The sequence below is a fragment of the Triturus cristatus genome, chromosome 7, assembly GCF_964204655.1.
Source record: "Triturus cristatus chromosome 7, aTriCri1.1, whole genome shotgun sequence".
Classification (NCBI taxonomy): domain Eukaryota; kingdom Metazoa; phylum Chordata; class Amphibia; order Caudata; family Salamandridae; genus Triturus; species Triturus cristatus.
The window spans coordinates 107,308,036-107,328,977 of record NC_140590.1 but is presented as its reverse complement, the minus strand read 5'-3'; the positions used below and the strand labels follow the sequence as shown (position 1 = coordinate 107,328,977).

General features: G+C 44.9%; 1 long non-coding RNA gene across 11 annotated transcripts in view; it reads left to right on the top strand.

Moving 5' to 3' along the window:
- LOC146808945 (uncharacterized) overlaps positions 1-20,942 on the top strand; it is a 588,451-nt gene that overhangs the window by 259,027 nt on the left and 308,482 nt on the right. For all 11 annotated transcript variants that reach the window (XR_014966289.1, XR_014966287.1, XR_014966293.1 and 8 more), the window contains one exon: positions 15,660-15,717. This is a non-coding gene — a long non-coding RNA (uncharacterized LOC146808945). The remainder of the gene's footprint in view (positions 1-15,659; positions 15,718-20,942) is intronic.

Below are 20,942 nucleotides of genomic sequence, written 5' to 3'. Positions count from 1 at the left end.
TTCCACAGAGGCTCGTTGGAGGTCTGTAGATTTCCTACCATTGTACAACTCTATGGAGAGGTCCCATGGAGGGTCGTTGGAGCGCTGTAGATTTCCTACCATTGTACAACTCTCTGGAGGTGTTCCACAGAGGCTCGTTGGAGCTCTGTAGATTATCTACCATTGTACAACTCTATGGAGTTGTCCCACAGAGGCTCGTTGGAGCTCCGTAGATTTCCTACCATTGTACAACTCTATGGAGGTGTTCCACAGAGGCTCGTTGTAGCTCTGTAGATTTCATACCAATGTACAACTCTATGAAGGTGTTCCACAGAAGCTCGTTGGAGCTCTGTAGATTTCCTACCATTGTACAACTCTCTGGAGGTGTTCCACCGAGGCTCGTTGGAGCTCTGTAGATTTCCTACCATTGTACAACTCTATGGAGGTATTCCAATGAGGCTCGTTGGAGCTCTGTAGATTTCCTACCATTGTGCAACTCTCTGGAGGTGTCCCACAGAGGCTTGTTGGAGCTCTGTAGATTTCCTACCATTGTACAACTCTCTGGAGGTGTCCCACAGAGCCTCGTTGGAGCTCTGTCGATTTCCTACCATTGTACAACTCTCTGGAGGTGTCCCACAGAGGCTCGTTGGAGCTCTGTCGCTTTCCTACCATTGTACAACTCTATGGAGGTGTTCCACAGAGGCTTGTTGGAGCTCTGTAGATTTCCTACCATTGTACAACTCTATGGAGGTGTCCCAGAGAGCTTCGTTGGAGCTCCGTAGATTTCCTACCATTGTACAACTCTATGGAGGTGTTCCACAGAGGCTCTTTGGAGCTCTGTAGATTTCCTACCATTGTACAACTCTCTGGAGGTGTCCCACAGAGGCTCGTTGGAGCTCTGTCGATTTCCTACCATTGTACAACTCTATGGAGGTGTTCCACAGAGGCTTGTTGGAGCTCTGTAGATTTCCTACCATTGTACAACTCTATGGAGGTGTCCCAGAGAGCCTCGTTGGAGCTCCGTAGATTTCCTACCCTTGTACAACTCTATGAAGGTGTTCCACAGAGGCTCGTTGGAGCTCTGTAGATTTCCTACCATTGTACAACTCTATGGAGGTGTTCCACAGAGCCTCGTTGGAGCTCCGTAGCTTTCCTACCATTGTACAACTCTCTGAAGGTGTCCCACAGAGGCTCGTTGGAGCTCCGTAGATTTCCTACCATTGTACAACTCTATGGAGGTGTTCCACAGAGGCTCGTTGGAGCTCTGTAGATTTCCTACCATTGTACAACTCTATGGAGGTGTTCCACAGAGCCTCGTTGGAGCTCCGTAGATTTCCTACCATTGTACAACTCTCTGAAGGTTTCCCTACAACTCTATGGAGGTGTCCCAGAGAGCCTCGTTGGAGCTCCATGGATTTCCTACCATTGTACAACTCTCTGAAGGTGTCCCAGAGAGCCTCGTTGGAGCTCTGTAGATTATCTACCATTGTACAACTCTATGGAGGTGTCCCACAGAGGCTCGTTGGAGCTCTGTAGATTTCCTACCATTGTACAACTCTATGGAGGTGTCCCACAGAGGCTCGTTGGAGCTCCGTAGATTTCCTACCATTGTACAACTCTATGGAGGTGTTCCACAGAGCCTCGTTGGAGCTCCGTAGATTTCCTACCATTTTACAACTCTATGGAGGTGTTCCACAGAAGCTCGTTGGAGCTCTGTAGATTTCCTACCATTGTACAACTCTATGGAGGTGTCCCAGAGAGCCTCGTTGGAGCTCCGTAGATTTCCTACCAATGTACAACTCTATGGAGGTGTTCCACAGAGCCTCGTTGGAGCTCCGTAGATTTCCTACCATTGTACAACTCTCTGAAGGTTTCCCAGAGAGCCTCGTTGGAGCTCTGTAGATTTCCTACCATTGTACAACTCTATGGAGGTGTCCCAGAGAGCCTCGTTGGAGCTCCGTAGATTTCCTACCATTGTACAACTCTCTGGAGGTGTTCCACAGAGGCTCGTTGGAGCTCTGTAGATTTCCTACCATTGTGCAACTCTCTGGAGGTGTCCCAGAGAGCCTCGTTGGAGCTCTGTAGATTTCCTACCATTGTACAACTCTATGGAGGTGTTCCACAGAGCCTCGTTGGAGCTCCATGGATTTCCTACCATTGTACAACTCTCTGAAGGTGTCCCAGAGAGCCTCGTTGGAGCTCTGTAGATTATCTACCATTGTACAACTCTATGGAGGTGTCCCACAGAGGCTCGTTGGAGCTCCGTAGATTTCCTACCATTGTACAACTCTATGGAGGTGTTCCACAGAGGCTCGTTGGAGCTCTGTGGATTTCCTACCATTGTACAACTCTATGGAGGTGTTCCACAGAGCCTCGTTGGAGCTCCGTAGATTTCCTACCATTGTACAACTCTATGGAGGTGTTCCACAGAGGCTCGTTGGAGCTCTGTAGATTTCCTACCATTGTACAACTCTATGGAGGTGTTCCACAGAGGCTCGTAGGAGCTCTGTAGATTTCCTACCATTGTACAATTCTATGGAGGTGTTCCCCAGAGCCTCGTTGGAGCTCCGTAGATTTCCTACCATTGTACAACTCTCTGAAGGTGTCCCAGAGAGCCTAGTTGGAGCTCTGTAGATTATCTACCATTGTACAACTCTATGGAGGTGTCCCACAGAGGCTCGTTGGAGCTCCGTAGATTTCCTACCATTGTGCAACTCTATGGAGGTGTTCCACAGAGGCTCGTTGGAGGTCTGTAGATTTCCTACCATTGTACAACTCTATGGAGAGGTCCCATGGAGGGTCGTTGGAGCGCTGTAGATTTCCTACCATTGTACAACTCTCTGGAGGTGTTCCACAGAGGCTCGTTGGAGCTCTGTAGATTTCCTACCATTGTACAATTCTATGGAGGTGTTCCCCAGAGCCTCGTTGGAGCGCTGTAGATTTCCTACCATTGTACAACTCTATGGAGTTGTCCCACAGAGGCTCGTTGGAGCTCCGTAGATTTCCTACCATTGTACAACTCTATGGAGGTGTTCCAGAGAGGCTCGTTGTAGCTCTGTAGATTTCATACCAATGTACAACTCTATGGAGGTATTCCAATGAGGCTTGTTGGAGCTCTGTAGATTTCCTACCATTGTGCAACTCTCTGGAGGTGTCCCACAGAGGCTTGTTGGAGCTCTGTAGATTTCCTACCATTGTACAACTCTCTGGAGGTGTCCCACAGAGCCTCGTTGGAGCTCTGTCGATTTCCTACCATTGTACAACTCTCTGGAGGTGTCCCACAGAGGCTCGTTGGAGCTCTGTCGCTTTCCTACCATTGTACAACTCTATGGAGGTGTTCCACAGAGGCTTGTTGGAGCTCTGTAGATTTCCTACCATTGTACAACTCTATGGAGGTGTCCCAGAGAGCCTCGTTGGAGCTCCGTAGATTTCCTACCATTGTACAACTCTATGGAGGTGTTCCACAGAGGCTCTTTGGAGCTCTGTAGATTTCCTACCATTGTACAACTCTCTGGAGGTGTCCCACAGAGGCTCGTTGGAGCTCTGTCGATTTCCTACCATTGTACAACTCTATGGAGGTGTTCCACAGAGGCTTGTTGGAGCTCTGTAGATTTCCTACCATTGTACAACTCTATGGAGGTGTCCCAGAGAGCCTCGTTGGAGCTCCGTAGATTTCCTACCATTGTACAACTCTATGAAGGTGTTCCACAGAGGCTCGTTGGAGCTCTGTAGATTTCCTACCATTGTACAACTCTATGGAGGTGTTCCACAGAGCCTCGTTGGAGCTCCGTAGCTTTCCTACCATTGTACAACTCTCTGAAGGTGTCCCACAGAGGCTCGTTGAAGCTCCGTAGATTTCCTACCATTGTACAACTCTATGGAGGTGTTCCACAGAGGCTCTTTGGAGCTCCGTAGCTTTCCTACCATTGTACAACTCTCTGAAGGTGTCCCACAGAGGCTCGTTGAAGCTCCGTAGATGTCCTACCATTGTACAACTCTATGGAGGTGTTCCACAGAGGCTCGTTGGAGCTCTGTAGATTTCCTACCATTGTACAACTCTATGGAGGTGTTCCACAGAGCCTCGTTGGAGCTCCGTAGATTTCCTACCATTGTACAACTCTATGGAGGTGTTCCACAGAGGCTCGTTGGAGCTCTGTAGATTTCCTACCATTGTACAACTCTATGGAGGTGTTCCACAGAGGCTCGTAGGAGCTCTGTAGATTTCCTACCATTGTACAATTCTATGGAGGTGTTCCCCAGAGCCTCGTTGGAGCTCCGTAGATTTCCTACCATTGTACAACTCTCTGAAGGTGTCCCAGGGAGCCTAGTTGGAGCTCTGTAGATTATCTACCATTGTACAACTCTATGGAGGTGTCCCACAGAGGCTCGTTGGAGCTCCGTAGATTTCCTACCATTGTGCAACTCTATGGAGGTGTTCCACAGAGGCTCGTTGGAGGTCTGTAGATTTCCTACCATTGTACAACTCTATGGAGAGGTCCCATGGAGGGTCGTTGGAGCGCTGTAGATTTCCTACCATTGTACAACTCTCTGGAGGTGTTCCACAGAGGCTCGTTGGAGCTCTGTAGATTATCTACCATTGTACAACTCTATGGAGTTGTCCCACAGAGGCTCGCTGGAGCTCCGTAGATTTCCTACCATTGTACAACTCTATGGAGGTGTTCCACAGAGGCTCGTTGTAGCTCTGTAGATTTCATACCAATGTACAACTCTATGGAGGTGTTCCACAGAAGCTCGTTGGAGCTCTGTACATTTCCTACCATTGTACAACTCTATGGAGGTGTTCCACAGAGGTTTGTTGGAGCTCTGTAGATTTCCTACCATTGTACAACTCTCTGGAGGTGTTCCACCGAGGCTCGTTGGAGCTCTGTAGATTTCCTACCATTGTACAACTCTATGGAGGTGTTCCAATGAGGCTCGTTGGAGCTCTGTAGATTTCCTACCATTGTGCAACTCTCTGGAGGTGTCCCACAGAGGCTTGTTGGAGCTCTGTAGATTTCCTACCATTGTACAACTCTCTGGGGGTGTCCCACAGAGCCTCGTTGGAGCTCTGTCGATTTCCTACCATTGTACAACTCTCTGGAGGTGTCCCACAGAGGCTCGTTGGAGCTCTGTCGCTTTCCTACCATTGTACAACTCTATGGAGGTGTTCCACAGAGGCTTGTTGGAGCTCTGTAGATTTCCTACCATTGTACAACTCTATGGAGGTGTCCCAGAGAGCCTCGTTGGAGCTCCGTAGATTTCCTACCATTGTACAACTCTATGGAGGTGTTCCACAGAGGCTCTTTGGAGCTCTGTAGATTTCCTACCATTGTACAACTCTCTGGAGGTGTCCCACAGAGGCTCGTTGGAGCTCTGTCGATTTCCTACCATTGTACAACTCTATGGAGGTGTTCCACAGAGGCTTGTTGGAGCTCTGTAGATTTCCTACCATTGTACAACTCTATGGAGGTGTCCCAGAGAGCCTCGTTGGAGCTCCGTAGATTTCCTACCATTGTACAACTCTATGAAGGTGTTCCACAGAGGCTCTTTGGAGCTCTGTAGATTTCCTACCATTGTACAACTCTATGGAGGTGTTCCACAGAGCCTCGTTGGAGCTCCGTAGCTTTCCTACCATTGTACAACTCTCTGAAGGTGTCCCAGAGAGCCTCGTTGGAGCTCTGTAGATTTCCTACCATTGTACAACTCTATGGAGGTGTCCCAGAGAGCCTCGTTGGAGCTCCGTAGATTTCCTACCATTGTACAACTCTATGAAGGTGTTCCACAGAGGCTCGTTGGAGCTCTGTAGATTTCCTACCATTGTACAACTCTATGGAGGTGTTCCACAGAGCCTCGTTGGAGCTCCGTAGCTTTCCTACCATTGTACAACTCTCTGAAGGTGTCCCACAGAGGCTCGTTGGAGCTCCGTAGATTTCCTACCATTGTACAACTCTATGGAGGTGTTCCACAGAGGCTCGTTGGAGCTCTGTAGATTTCCTACCATTGTACAACTCTATGGAGGTGTTCCACAGAGCCTCGTTGGAGCTCCGTAGATTTCCTACCATTGTACAACTCTCTGAAGGTTTCCCTACAACTCTATGGAGGTGTCCCAGAGAGCCTCGTTGGAGCTCCATGGATTTCCTACCATTGTACAACTCTCTGAAGGTGTCCCAGAGAGCCTCGTTGGAGCTCTGTAGATTATCTACCATTGTACAACTCTATGGAGGTGTCCCACAGAGGCTCGTTGGAGCTCTGTAGATTTCCTACCATTGTACAACTCTATGGAGGTGTCCCACAGAGGATCGTTGGAGCTCCGTAGATTTCCTACCATTGTACAACTCTATGGAGGTGTTCCACAGAGCCTCGTTGGAGCTCCGTAGATTTCCTACCATTGTACAACTCTATGGAGGTGTTCCACAGAAGCTCGTTGGAGCTCTGTAGATTTCCTACCATTGTACAACTCTATGGAGGTGTCCCAGAGAGCCTCGTTGGAGCTCCGTAGATTTCCTACCAATGTACAACTCTATGGAGGTGTTCCACAGAGCCTCGTTGGAGCTCCGTAGATTTCCTACCATTGTACAACTCTCTGAAGGTTTCCCAGAGAGCCTCGTTGGAGCTCTGTAGATTCCCTACCATTGTACAACTCTATGGAGGTGTCCCAGAGAGCCTCGTTGGAGCTCCGTAGATTTCCTACCATTGTACAACTCTCTGGAGGTGTTCCACAGAGGCTCGTTGGAGCTCTGTAGATTTCCTACCATTGTGCAACTCTCTGGAGGTGTCCCAGAGAGCCTCGTTGGAGCTCTGTAGATTTCCTACCATTGTACAACTCTATGGAGGTGTTCCACAGAGCCTCGTTGGAGCTCCATGGATTTCCTACCATTGTACAACTCTCTGAAGGTGTCCCAGAGAGCCTCGTTGGAGCTCTGTAGATTATCTACCATTGTACAACTCTATGGAGGTGTCCCACAGAGGCTCGTTGGAGCTCCGTAGATTTCCTACCATTGTACAACTCTATGGAGGTGTTCCACAGAGGCTCGTTGGAGCTCTGTAGATTTCCTACCATTGTACAACTCTATGGAGGTGTTCCACAGAGCCTCGTTGGAGCTCCGTAGATTTCCTACCATTGTACAACTCTATGGAGGTGTTCCACAGAGGCTCGTTGGAGCTCTGTAGATTTCCTACCATTGTACAACTCTATGGAGGTGTTCCACAGAGGCTCGTAGGAGCTCTGTAGATTTCCTACCATTGTACAATTCTATGGAGGTGTTCCCCAGAGCCTCGTTGGAGCTCCGTAGATTTCCTACCATTGTACAACTCTCTGAAGGTGTCCCAGAGAGCCTAGTTGGAGCTCTGTAGATTATCTACCATTGTACAACTCTATGGAGGTGTCCCACAGAGGCTCGTTGGAGCTCCGTAGATTTCCTACCATTGTGCAACTCTATGGAGGTGTTCCACAGAGGCTCGTTGGAGGTCTGTAGATTTCCTACCATTGTACAACTCTATGGAGAGGTCCCATGGAGGGTCGTTGGAGCGCTGTAGATTTCCTACCATTGTACAACTCTCTGGAGGTGTTCCACAGAGGCTCGTTGGAGCTCTGTAGATTATCTACCATTGTACAACTCTATGGAGTTGTCCCACAGAGGCTCGTTGGAGCTCCGTAGATTTCCTACCATTGTACAACTCTATGGAGGTGTTCCACAGAGGCTCGTTGTAGCTCTGTAGATTTCATACCAATGTACAACTCTATGGAGGTGTTCCACAGAAGCTCGTTGGAGCTCTGTAGATTTCCTACCATTGTACAACTCTCTGGAGGTGTTCCACCGAGGCTCGTTGGAGCTCTGTAGATTTCCTACCATTGTACAACTCTATGGAGAGGTCCCATGGAGGGTCGTTGGAGCGCTGTAGATTTCCTACCATTGTACAACTCTCTGGAGGTGTTCCACAGAGGCTCGTTGGAGCTCTGTAGATTATCTACCATTGTACAACTCTATGGAGTTGTCCCACAGAGGCTCGTTGGAGCTCCGTAGATTTCCTACCATTGTACAACTCTATGGAGGTGTTCCACAGAGGCTCGTTGTAGCTCTGTAGATTTCATACCAATGTACAACTCTATGGAGGTGTTCCACAGAAGCTCGTTGGAGCTCTGTAGATTTCCTACCATTGTACAACTCTCTGGAGGTGTTCCACCGAGGCTCGTTGGAGCTCTGTAGATTTCCTACCATTGTACAACTCTATGGAGGTATTCCAATGAGGCTTGTTGGAGCTCTGTAGATTTCCTACCATTGTGCAACTCTCTGGAGGTGTCCCACAGAGGCTTGTTGGAGCTCTGTAGATTTCCTACCATTGTACAACTCTCTGGAGGTGTCCCACAGAGCCTCGTTGGAGCTCTGTCGATTTCCTACCATTGTACAACTCTCTGGAGGTGTCCCACAGAGGCTCGTTGGAGCTCTGTCGCTTTCCTACCATTGTACAACTCTATGGAGGTGTTCCACAGAGGCTTGTTGGAGCTCTGTAGATTTCCTACCATTGTACAACTCTATGGAGGTGTCCCAGAGAGCCTCGTTGGAGCTTCGTAGATTTCCTACCATTGTACAACTCTATGGAGGTGTTCCACAGAGGCTCTTTGGAGCTCTGTAGATTTCCTACCATTGTACAACTCTCTGGAGGTGTCCCACAGAGGCTCGTTGGAGCTCTGTCGATTTCCTACCATTGTACAACTCTATGGAGGTGTTCCACAGAGGCTTGTTGGAGCTCTGTAGATTTCCTACCATTGTACAACTCTATGGAGGTGTCCCAGAGAGCCTCGTTGGAGCTCCGTAGATTTCCTACCATTGTACAACTCTATGAAGGTGTTCCACAGAGGCTCGTTGGAGCTCTGTAGATTTCCTACCATTGTACAACTCTATGGAGGTGTTCCACAGAGCCTCGTTGGAGCTCCGTAGCTTTCCTACCATTGTACAACTCTCTGAAGGTGTCCCACAGAGGCTCGTTGAAGCTCCGTAGATTTCCTACCATTGTACAACTCTATGGAGGTGTTCCACAGAGGCTCGTTGGAGCTCTGTAGATTTCCTACCATTGTACAACTCTATGGAGGTGTTCCACAGAGCCTCGTTGGAGCTCCGTAGATTTCCTACCATTGTACAACTCTATGGAGGTGTTCCACAGAGGCTCGTTGGAGCTCTGTAGATTTCCTACCATTGTACAACTCTATGGAGGTGTTCCACAGAGGCTCGTAGGAGCTCTGTAGATTTCCTACCATTGTACAATTCTATGGAGGTGTTCCCCAGAGCCTCGTTGGAGCTCCGTAGATTTCCTACCATTGTACAACTCTCTGAAGGTGTCCCAGAGAGCCTAGTTGGAGCTCTGTAGATTATCTACCATTGTACAACTCTATGGAGGTGTCCCACAGAGGCTCGTTGGAGCTCCGTAGATTTCCTACCATTGTGCAACTCTATGGAGGTGTTCCACAGAGGCTCGTTGGAGGTCTGTAGATTTCCTACCATTGTACAACTCTATGGAGAGGTCCCATGGAGGGTCGTTGGAGCGCTGTAGATTTCCTACCATTGTACAACTCTCTGGAGGTGTTCCACAGAGGCTCGTTGGAGCTCTGTAGATTATCTACCATTGTACAACTCTATGGAGTTGTCCCACAGAGGCTCGCTGGAGCTCCGTAGATTTCCTACCATTGTACAACTCTATGGAGGTGTTCCACAGAGGCTCGTTGTAGCTCTGTAGATTTCATACCAATGTACAACTCTATGGAGGTGTTCCACCGAGGCTCGTTGGAGCTCTGTAGATTTCCTACCATTGTACAACTCTATGGAGGTGTTCCAATGAGGCTCGTTGGAGCTCTGTAGATTTCCTACCATTGTGCAACTCTCTGGAGGTGTCCCACAGAGGCTTGTTGGAGCTCTGTAGATTTCCTACCATTGTACAACTCTCTGGGGGTGTCCCACAGAGCCTCGTTGGAGCTCTGTCGATTTCCTACCATTGTACAACTCTATGGAGGTGTCCCAGAGAGCCTCGTTGGAGCTCCGTAGATTTCCTACCATTGTACAACTCTATGAAGGTGTTCCACAGAGGCTCTTTGTAGCTCTGTAGATTTCCTACCATTGTACAACTCTATGGAGGTGTTCCACAGAGCCTCGTTGGAGCTCCGTAGCTTTCCTACCATTGTACAACTCTCTGAAGGTGTCCCAGAGAGCCTCGTTGGAGCTCTGTAGATTTCCTACCATTGTACAACTCTATGGAGGTGTTCCATAGAGGCTCATTGGAGTTCCATAGATTACCCATCATTGTACAACTCTATGGAGATGTCCCATGGAGGGTCGTTGGAGCGCTGTTGATTTCTGTTTGTTTTACAAGTCTATGAACATGTTCTTCTGAGATTCTTTGAGCTCCATTGAGTTCCCTTAGATTGCTAATATAGTGCTACATCCCAAAGAGGTTTGTTTGAGTTCTGTTGATTTGTTACTCTTGTTTGACTCTATGAAGATGTTCCACAGATGCTTGTCAAAACTCTGTAGTTTCCCTATTATGTTACAACTCTATGAAGGTGTCCCTTAGAGGATCGTTGAGCTCTCTAGATTTCCTACTATTGAATGAGTCTGAGTCTATACATTTGTGCCACCGAGGTTCGTTGAGCAACATGAAGTTCCCTTTCAGTTTAACTGTAGCGATGCATATCAAAAAGGTTTGTTTGAGTTCCGTAGATTTTCTGCTATTGTTTGATTCAGTGAAGGTGTCCATAGAGACTTGTTGGAGCGCCATAGATTTCCTACTATCGTACAAATCTATGAAAGCGTCCTACAGAGGCTTGTTGGAGCTCCCTAGATGTTCTACTTTTGTACAACTCTATTAGTGTGCGCCACCGAGGTTCCTTGACCTCCATAACGTTTTACTGAAGTGCTACTGAAATGATGGATACATTCCAAAAATATTTGCTTGAATTACCTAGATTGGTTTTACTATTTTTTGTCTCAATGAAGATGTCCCACAGAGGTTTGTTACAACTCCGTATGTTTTGTGCTATTGTATGGCTCAATGAAGTTGTTCCACAAATGCTCGTTGGAGCTCCTTAGAGTTCCTCCTGTTGCATGACTCTATGACGGTGTACCATCAAGATACATTGAGCAGCATGGAGTTTCACTCTGGTATTATTTTAGTGAAGAATTCCAAAGAGGGTTGCTTAAACTCCATAGATTCCATTGTTCAACTTTATGGAAGATCTCCACAGAGTTTTCTGGTGCGCCACAGTTCATGTAAGCACACTGCAGACATTCTTTCGAACTCCATGGATTGCCAATTATGTTTTACTCTTAGGAAGTGCCTCATAGAGGTTTCCTCAAGTTCCGTGTATTTGCACTTTTGTGCTACGGTACGGAGGTATCCCAGATAGGTTCTATGGAGTTCAGAGAATATCTTCTGAGATGCTACCATAGACAGGTGATCCCCCAGAGTTTGGTTGAGGCTCCTTGGAGTTCCACTGAGTTACTAACGCTAATTTCATGATGTTCAGAATTGTCTTGCAGCTCTAAGTATCTCCTTCTCAACACTCCGAATGTGTCTCACCGAATCTCATCTGAGCTCTGCAGAGTTACAAGAGATGGTACTCAAAGTTTGCTTAGAGTTCCCTGAAGTTCCAATGAGGTACTAAAGAGGACACACAATCCTCAGAGTTTTCTTGGACCTTCATAGATTTCTTACTGTTCTACTCAATCGAGGTGTCCCACCAAGGTTCATTCAAGCAAAGCGGGGTTACATTAAACGCTACTGTTAGACAAGATCCTAAGAATTTGATTGGAGCTCCCTGGAGTTCCATTGAGCTGCTAATGTAGAGAAGTAGCTACTAAGTTGTCTGGGAGCTTCATAGATCACCAGTATATACAGGCGGCCCACCAAAGTTCCTTTTATTTCTGCTGGTTGCATCTGTAAGAGAGGTGCTAGTGTAAGAGAAGATTCTCATAGGTTGATAGGAGCCCCCTGAAGTTTGATTGAGGTTAGATATAATGCCATGCATTTCATACTATTGAGGGACTGTTTGAACGTCCTAAACAGAGTCATAGATTGTGCGTCACAAATAGGCGGCGCCCAGTCATGTGACCTTCCTGAGAGCCCTCTCTGAAATGGTGGAAAATGGATCCCATGGACCCCACAGACATCCTCCTGCAGTCACTCACTGCACCCACATGCAGGGGGAACTCTGTCCACGTTTATAAAGGAGGCCATGTGCCACCTGCACTGCGAGAGAAAGAGCGGCTGCTCCAAACAGCTACTTTGCCTTTTTTCTTTATGTTTTGCCCCAGGGCAATCAGAAGTTTCATCTACCTTTGGGGTACAGCATTATCTGTAATAGGGCACACCGTTCCTGTTTGTGCCAGTCACACCTATTTAAATGTACTCTGCTACGCAACCAGGGACAGAGCTCCCTTTACAAAATGCGACCATCGGTCTTCAGTTGTCTCCTGAATTAGGTCAGTGAAGACTGAGATCGAAGAGACATCAAGAGAGAAGGTTCCAGAGGTTGGCAGTGGCAAGCCTAATCGTCTAAGGAGGAAAGCATGACAAACTCTCCGACCTGGACGAAGACTAGCCTATGTAGAGCTCTACATTTTCTTGTTCACCATCTAGGTTTCTAATTGACAGGCAAATATAATCTGTAGGCATTTACACAGTAAAGCAAGAAGGGAAATAAATGAAGTTTGAGAGCATAGATGAATCAGATCTCAAAGTGTCATTCAAAATGTCACAGGTTCAATTGTCGTACCAACATTTTTCCCATTTTTTTAATCTATTGGTGTGTCCTACAGAGAGATCTGTTGGAGTTCCACACAGACGCTGCTGTAGAGTGGTATTGCAGAGGTTAATTTGAGCTCCATGGATTTGCCACTGTTGTTCAACTCTATAGAGATGTGGTGCAGAAGGATTTCAGGCACTATGAATTCTTCAATGCATGTCTACTCTGTGGGGATAATCTACAGTAGCCGATTTGGGCCCCATGCGTGGCTCTTGCTTTTTTCTAATTCCTCGAGAAGTTACTGGGAGCGCCATGTACTTCCGATTGAGGGTTGAGTCTGTGGAGCCCCTAACAGACGCCCTTTGGAGCGCCGTGCATTGTCATGTCCTACCGGTCCATGGACCGATCATACTGTGCTTTGTTGAGGTTCTGTCAATTTTCCTATATTGTTCTTCCTTATGGGAGCTCCATGCATTGTTTAAATGACTCATAGGTTTACTACTGGTGTCCTCTATGGTTCATTGGAGCACCTTGGCTTCCCCGCAGGTGCTGAAAACAAGGAAGGAATTGTACAAAGATTGGCTGCTACTGTGTGGATTTCTTAATGATGATTCAGTCTGAATATGTGCTGTAGAGCAGTTCTTTGGAGCTACTTTGATTTCTTAGTGGTATTTCTATATTGAGGTGTACAGTAGAGGTCTGTTCTCACATTAAATTTCACATTGAGGTTCAACTCTATGAATGTGTTTGTGGGTGTTTGTAAGAGCACTGTGTGTTTCCTACATCTTTCCATTCTATAACCGGTCCATCTAGAAGGTTGATATTGCCCATGTACTTCCTTTGGTTTTCTACTCCATGAAGGATTCCTGCGTTCATTTTTCGGCACGATCATGTATTTCTAGCCTTTCTTCTGCATGTTGGAGTTGTCATTCAGAGGTTTGATGGTACACCATAGTTTTCCTACTGATGTTCCACTTAACGGAGATACCCAACAGAGGTTTGAGGTCAATATATTGCATAAGAATGTGCTACTCTGTTGAGGTGACCTGCATAGGTTTCATACAACACCACTGGCTTCCTGCTTGTGTGTTACCGAGTAGAGGTCTCCCACAAAGGTTCATTTCCATCCCATGGCCTTTCTAAGGATGTTTTACCCTGTTGTGGTGTCCTACAGAGAACTGTTTGTATATGATGTATTTCTTAAATGTAGCTTACTCCGTGGACAGTATGTTTATACCCCGGGTGTCCCCGTTCCTCTGTAATATTCCTATACATTTGAAGCATCCTGTTGGGATCTGGCATTAGGGTCCCATGTTTGGTTCATGTTTAAAAACACATGAGAGTGCTTTAAATTTTATAGATGTTGACAATGCTCCACTGATATCATAGCTTTAAAACATGTTGATAATCATGTATTATTGATATAGATTTGATACATGTTGATAAGTCTATTTTAATGACCTGCATGTGGGTCATACTGATAACCTTGCAGCAAAGTATGTACAGTGTGGTGCATGTTTCAATGTGTTTGACTCTGGGTTTGGCACAATGTGAAATTAAATGGATGGATCACTTGGATTTGACATTGACAATCCTGTACTAAAGATCTGCATATGGTACATATTAAAACTCTTAGGATTATGTTCTGGATTTGGCACCAATCGAAAATTCAATTGTTTAGATTTGATATAATATGATTATTTAAGTAGCTGCACAATGTAAATCATATCGCAAATGCTTTTTATTTGTTGATAATTCTATAGTCATATTGTAGATGTGCCCCAGAATGATATTCCTAAAGCAATCAGGTGTATCTGTTACATATTGAAAATCGATACTTATCCTCTGGATTGGATGAGCATTAGTCGTCCTGTAGAAATGCTCTGGGTTTGTAACATATGAAAGTCTCTTAACAATGCTCAAGAGTTGCAGCTAACTTTAAAACCAAGTTGTAATGTTGTGGATTTGACAGGCATTGATGATCCTATTTCAATGATCTGGATTTGGTGTTCATATTGATATCCTTGTAGTGACCCTGCATTTGATACATGTAGATATCCCGATACTTATGATCACAATTTGGAGAACTCTTTGCACTTGTCACACGTTGATAAACCGGTGTTAATACACAAATTTGGCAAAAATTCTATAGTAATGCTATAGATCTGATTTACATTGATAAACCTTGGCCAAGTTTTGAATATATTATTTTATGATATTGTTGTTAATTCTCAAAAAAATACATAATTCAAGAATAAAGATCAGAATGATCAATATGAAACATATTGAGAAGTAATTATATGGATTCGTTGCTTGTTGGTAATCTAATTTTCTTGCCCAGGGACCTCATTTCAATAAAGTTAGGGTACCATAATACTTCTCCAGAATTGTCCATGTTGACATTTCTGAGGTAATGTTCATAATTTGGTGCACATCGCCTTTCCTGTGTGAATGTCAAAGGTTTGATACACGTGACAATCCTTTCGGAATTTTCTGGATTTAGTCCACTTTCCTAAGACTGTGCTAATAACCTTGTTTTTGTGCATATAGATATTGTTATACCGGTGCTCTAGATTGTATACATGCCCAAAATTGTATACAATGTGTAATATAGTACACACTGTTAATATTATACCTGTATGAAGGCGATGGGATTGGGTGCCCGAAGATAACTCTACATACAGTAATTGGTTGGAATTAGGACACCCTGTTTATCTCTTAGTAATTCTCTCTATTTGATTTCCATTGATAATCCTACAGTCCTGCTTTGGTTCGCATTAATAATATTTTAGTATGCAGCGGATTTGGTACACTGCTCTATGTCCATGTCACTGCATAAGATTTGACACATGGTAATAACCCATTATTTAGAGTCTGTGCTTTCTACTTTTTGAAACAAAGGATTGAAACTCTTTAACTGAATCTATTATTTTTTGTATTTTTACAGGGCCAGTTACAAGGTCTTGAAAGACCAATAAGCGGTGGTCACCACGGGAGCAACTCAGGTAATCGCGCTTACAAAGCCAATAGGCTTACATGTGTGATTAATTTAAAAAGCCCTATGTGTGTTTTAAGTTCAGGTTTTGTAAGGTTTAGTACGAAGTGGTACCCAGTGGTGGTCGGCACAGATCAGGGGAAGGGGTGCGGAGGCCAGGGGCTGGGGGGCCGGCGGAAGCAGGTATAAAAGAAAAAGAAAGAAAGAAAATCACTTACCTTCTCGCTGTTTCCTCGCCGCATCTCTCCTCCGTAGTCCCTCACTATGGCCAGAACAGGAAGCACACCCAGGCTCCCAGTTGGCCAAGCAACGCTGCAATGTAGCATTGTGATTGGTCTGAGTGCCGTGGTTCGGTTCAGTGTGTAATGCAGCCTGCTTGGAGAACATGTAAAGCGCGCATGAATGTTTAGCCGGACCAAGAGGGCCAGCCAAACATTCATACGCACTTACAGTGTGCCTCCTGTCGTGAGATCAGCCCCGCCCTGCAAAGCTGCCGGACATCAGGACAAAGTAAAATGATAATAACATGAGTTATTATTTTATTTTTCTTTAACTTCACTGCTAAAAATTAGTGGGGCGATGCTCCTTCGCCTTAGCGGAGGAGCCGCCACTGGTGGGATTGTATTCTCCCGTTTCTGTTTATTAGCTTATTCTACTGAAGAGCTGAAGGTTTTGCTGAAAACGTTCCTAAACCTGCACTGTCACAAAGCAGAATACAAGAGTGTGCACAGATTGAGGGTTGCACAGTAGGAATCTGACATGTTTTGTAGAAAGATACATTACTATAATGGACAACATCTCTATGTGAGTGTGAAGACATCCTCATAGTAAAACTTTTATTGTAAAATAAGTTATGAATCACAATACCAGGGAGGCGACATGACAGCGCTAGATGAACAGGGTTCCTTTTAGCATGGTCACATGTCATCCCATGGCCAGATTCAAGGTATTTTCAAATTGTAAGGAGTGTGTATTGAAATCAATCCATCATAGATGGGGCCATGCTGTCGCTGTTGTGTGTTCCCTTTACGTTGAAGCACTTGTTTTATACTTTGAATTAAGTGCTTCTGGCACCTGGCAGAAACAGAAGAAAAGTATAGTGTGCCATACATGAAGTTGTTGACCAAAGCCCCTTAGAGCTGCTGACAGGCCTGCAGGTGTCAGCTAAAACTCTCCAGAGGTTGATTACCCGACAGCAACAGCTGGTATGCAAGGTATAAACACTAGTACTAACAAGGGTGCATTTGTGGTAAAGGGTGGTTTAATGAAAGGCATAACAAAAGTATCTAAAAAGGAGAAACCTTGGGCTTAGAATGAGTGTTTCCAATGCATTAGAATCTCGTGGTTATCACATACACCTGCCTGTTCCTACGTTGGTTTGCTGTCTGTGTATCTGAGGGTGTGTTGGAGCGGGAAGGGCATGACTGTGAATGTCATCGTTGTAAATGCAATGGAGACTAAACATGATGTCAAAGAGGCTGCTGGGGGTGTTATTTGTACATGGAGACGAAGAGACCCAGTTGGGGTGTTTAAATAGTTATGCAAAAGTGTAGGTTAATGGTGTAACTATGGATCTGTTAGCCAGTTCTGATCCAAGAATCACTGTCCTCTGAGGGGGCACATATGAAATGGTGGAGTGATCAAGTGCTAAATCATTGGTAATTTTCTCCTTTTGCTTAAGAAGTTTCAAGAATGTAGTACCTTTGGATAACCGTGGCACAGCGCGAACAAAGATGTCATCCTACCTGTTTGCATGGTCCAGTAATGTGTTTGCTGCTCTGTATTTTGTGCAGAGTTGACTTTGAGGGACCTTTGCAGAAGGCAGATCATGGAATTGAGAAATGTGACCATATTAGACTGAAGCGCTGTCAAGATTTTCACACGGTGCTCTTACTAGGGGGTCAATAAGCAATAGAGTAGAGAAGGGATACGATAAAACTGGAAAATTAGGGTGGAGAGGGAGCAAATAGAGTTGAAAACTGGATGGTGTTTGGCTCTGGGTTTGTGCAAAATGAAGGGCTTCCAGCATGTGTCAGGATGAAAAGAGTCTCTGTGGCAGTGTAGCATCATTACATAGTGCTTTGTTTTGTGTATATGATGCTTCGTCCTCCTTATTGAAAACTGTGCAAAGTTTGAACCCATTGAGAGTTTCTCTGGCTTTCACTTATGTTTATTGCATGAAAGAAAAAAGGTGATTTCTGGCTAAGTATTGATTTCTGAAGTCTGATGATTCTATTTCGGTTGTTTGTCAAACTTTTTTGTGTACTGATGAATTGATTGCCACATTCAGTGGTTCGCAGTTCTTCTTTAAGTTGGATCTGCTTGCCAAGTGCTGTCAGGTCAGACTTGAGCAGGTGTCATTACACCATCTTTGTCAACCTGTGGGACGCATTCCACTTTCACAGAACACCATTTGACCTAGAGTCAATATCAGGCTGCTCATGTTCCACGCGTTGAAGAGAATGGATGAAGTGTTGGTATTCCAGGGCAACACCCTGGTGTATGGTTGCCTGTTCTGTGAGCATGATGAATTTTTGTGCACAATTTTAGAGGTTGTAGAAGAGTGAGGCTTCAGATTGGTGAGAACAAGTGCATATTTCATTAGAAAAAGTTTAAATATTAGGCTAGAGTGTCAAGAGAAAGGGTAGATCTCGACCAGGTTTGGTTGATGTAATGCCATTGCCAAGAGGATGTGGCTTAACGGCCAGAGCTGCCTATGATTTTGGGCAAATTACTTAATCTCCCAATGCCTAAAAATCCAAAATAAATGTATCCTTGTGTAATGTAACTGGTGTTAAAGTAAAGTGCTTAAAACCTTCGGGCCGAGTTCCCTCTATATATTAAAAAAAATGTCCTTATTACACAAAATATGGAGCAGCTGTCCGCATTTCTCGGCAGGTACAGCGCCACCAATCACCACAGCAACAGCAAAAACAATGTTTCTATTCATATAAACTTTCAGATCACAATTCTACCACTACTCAGCGCTGTAAAAAAGTGTGTTGCTGTTAACTAATTTAATCATACTGAAGTTACTCACCTCGGCAAAATGTGAGGCTCATTTGGAAAGATTATATATTCGACCTTGTGACACGCAGATACCAGCAATGAGCTTTGAAATCACTGAGCCATCGTATGCGAATTGTAAGCTACATCCATGAAGAATGTCTCAAACATCACAACCATTAAAAGAATTAATGAAAAAAACAGATGGCAAGCATTGGGATGGCTGAAAGACACAATGGGTTTCAAAGCCCAAAGGGGCACAAAGCGAGCGTTTCTGCATTGCATTCAAACACCTCTGGTCAATCAATCAATCAATCAATCAATCAGGGGTTTATAAAGCGCAGATACTCACCCGCGAGGGTCTCACGGCGCTAAGGCTCTCAAGGCTGGCCATGAATGCTGCTTCACAGTGTTGTCATCTTGTCTTTCCAAAGTTGGCAATAGTAAGCAGTCAAGGCTTACTCCAAGAGGTGAGAAAGGGGTTGGAACTCAAATATAGTTTATCACAGCAACCAAACCCTGTAAGTACAATACCTGGCAGCCATCTTTGATTTAGAAGAGTGGGTTTTGGAATTTAACCCCAAAATGCATTCATGAATCATAATTCTCCCATTCCCCAACAAATGTCTTCTGAATGTCTAAGCACTTGAATGGACTCTGCGTACATGCAGAGTGTGTATAAGCACTCAAACTGGTCTACAAAGTGGTAATGGAAAGTTGACCACCATAAACAGGGTGTGTCTGCATTTTGTGCTTCCCCTTAGATGTTCAGTGTAGGATCACAAGGTCAGCGACTCCACAGTAAGGTGCAGGTAGGATCTCATATGCATTCCCTTCTGTGGCTCACAAAGTAGTGGTTTGTGAGGCTCACAAAGTAGCAAAAGTATGAGACACCCTGTCATCCCTAGAACAAGGGTAACAAAACTGCCAATGAATATGTGTTCTACAAGGAAATATTTTTTATAACGGTTTTTGACAACAGTCATTTAAGTCATAGGTTTTTTTTAAAGGCTTTTAGCACAGTTAAGGAAACACGTACAACCAAGGATGTAGATGTTTCGGTTGTTCATTTGAAGTGTTAATTTCAAGAGACTGATCATCAAGCTGTATCCATACAACAGTTGCTCCAAGTGATGGCGCAGTGAGAATTGAAAAATAGTGAGCCTTAACAAATAATGAAAAATAGTACAAGAATAGAAAAGCATTTACAATATGTACAACGAGCCAGTACACATGGAGTTTAAGATTGAAACAAATACAAACACAATGATATGAGCATTTAGGTAACCAACAATCAATAATATGGATACACTCATCCGATGTTGACGTTTCGACCCCTAAATAGACAAATCATCCGGGGTCTTCAGCAGCACAGAAATATGGTAGCCACCTACAGAGTTAAGTATACAGAAGGTCACACTCAACTCAGTAGAAAAAAACGAACTAAGCAAGTGGAAGACACAGAACAGGAAAAGAGTACTTACCTGGCCCAATCAATTGGGGGAAAGTTCAAATTAAAGAGATTTCTAGAAATGTCTTTCTATAGGAAAGAATGAGGCACACAGCCTGGCTCCAAAACAGACCATGAAGTTCTATGTTACAGCTTACAAAGAAGCTGCCACCTTTGCTGGTTCACCATGGCTGATTTTCACCAGTGTCTACAATTCTACTGTAATTCTCTTAAATGGATGTAGTTTGGTATTCCCATATGGTGATGCTGCGTCTGTGATTTATTATAGTGTAGTGTTATGGTGGTGATGTTGCAGATATAATCCATTATGCAATATTCCTGTGAGCACGTACTTTAAAGAGCAGTATTCCTATTGAGATGCTGTGGACATGGCCCAGTATAGTGCAGCGCGGAGACATCGGGAATGTGGCCCTATAGTGCAGTATTCTACAGTTTACTTCAGTGCCGTATTCCCAAAGTAATGCTGAGATTTTGGCGTCATAATGCTGAAGACCTGTGATGATAATGTGGCTATGTCACATTATTGTGCAGCATTTGAAATGCTCCTGTTTGAATATGGCACAATATAGTGCCTGGCTCACTGTGGAATTGGCCCACAGCGCTATAGTACTTCCAGGGTCATTTTGCAGTTTTGACTAGCTATACTGTGGCATATCCTGTCTAATGCTGTGCTTTTGGCACAGTACAGGGCAGTATTTCTATGGTGATGCTGTGGTTTTGACTCATTATACTGTGGTATTCCCATTTTAATGTTGTAC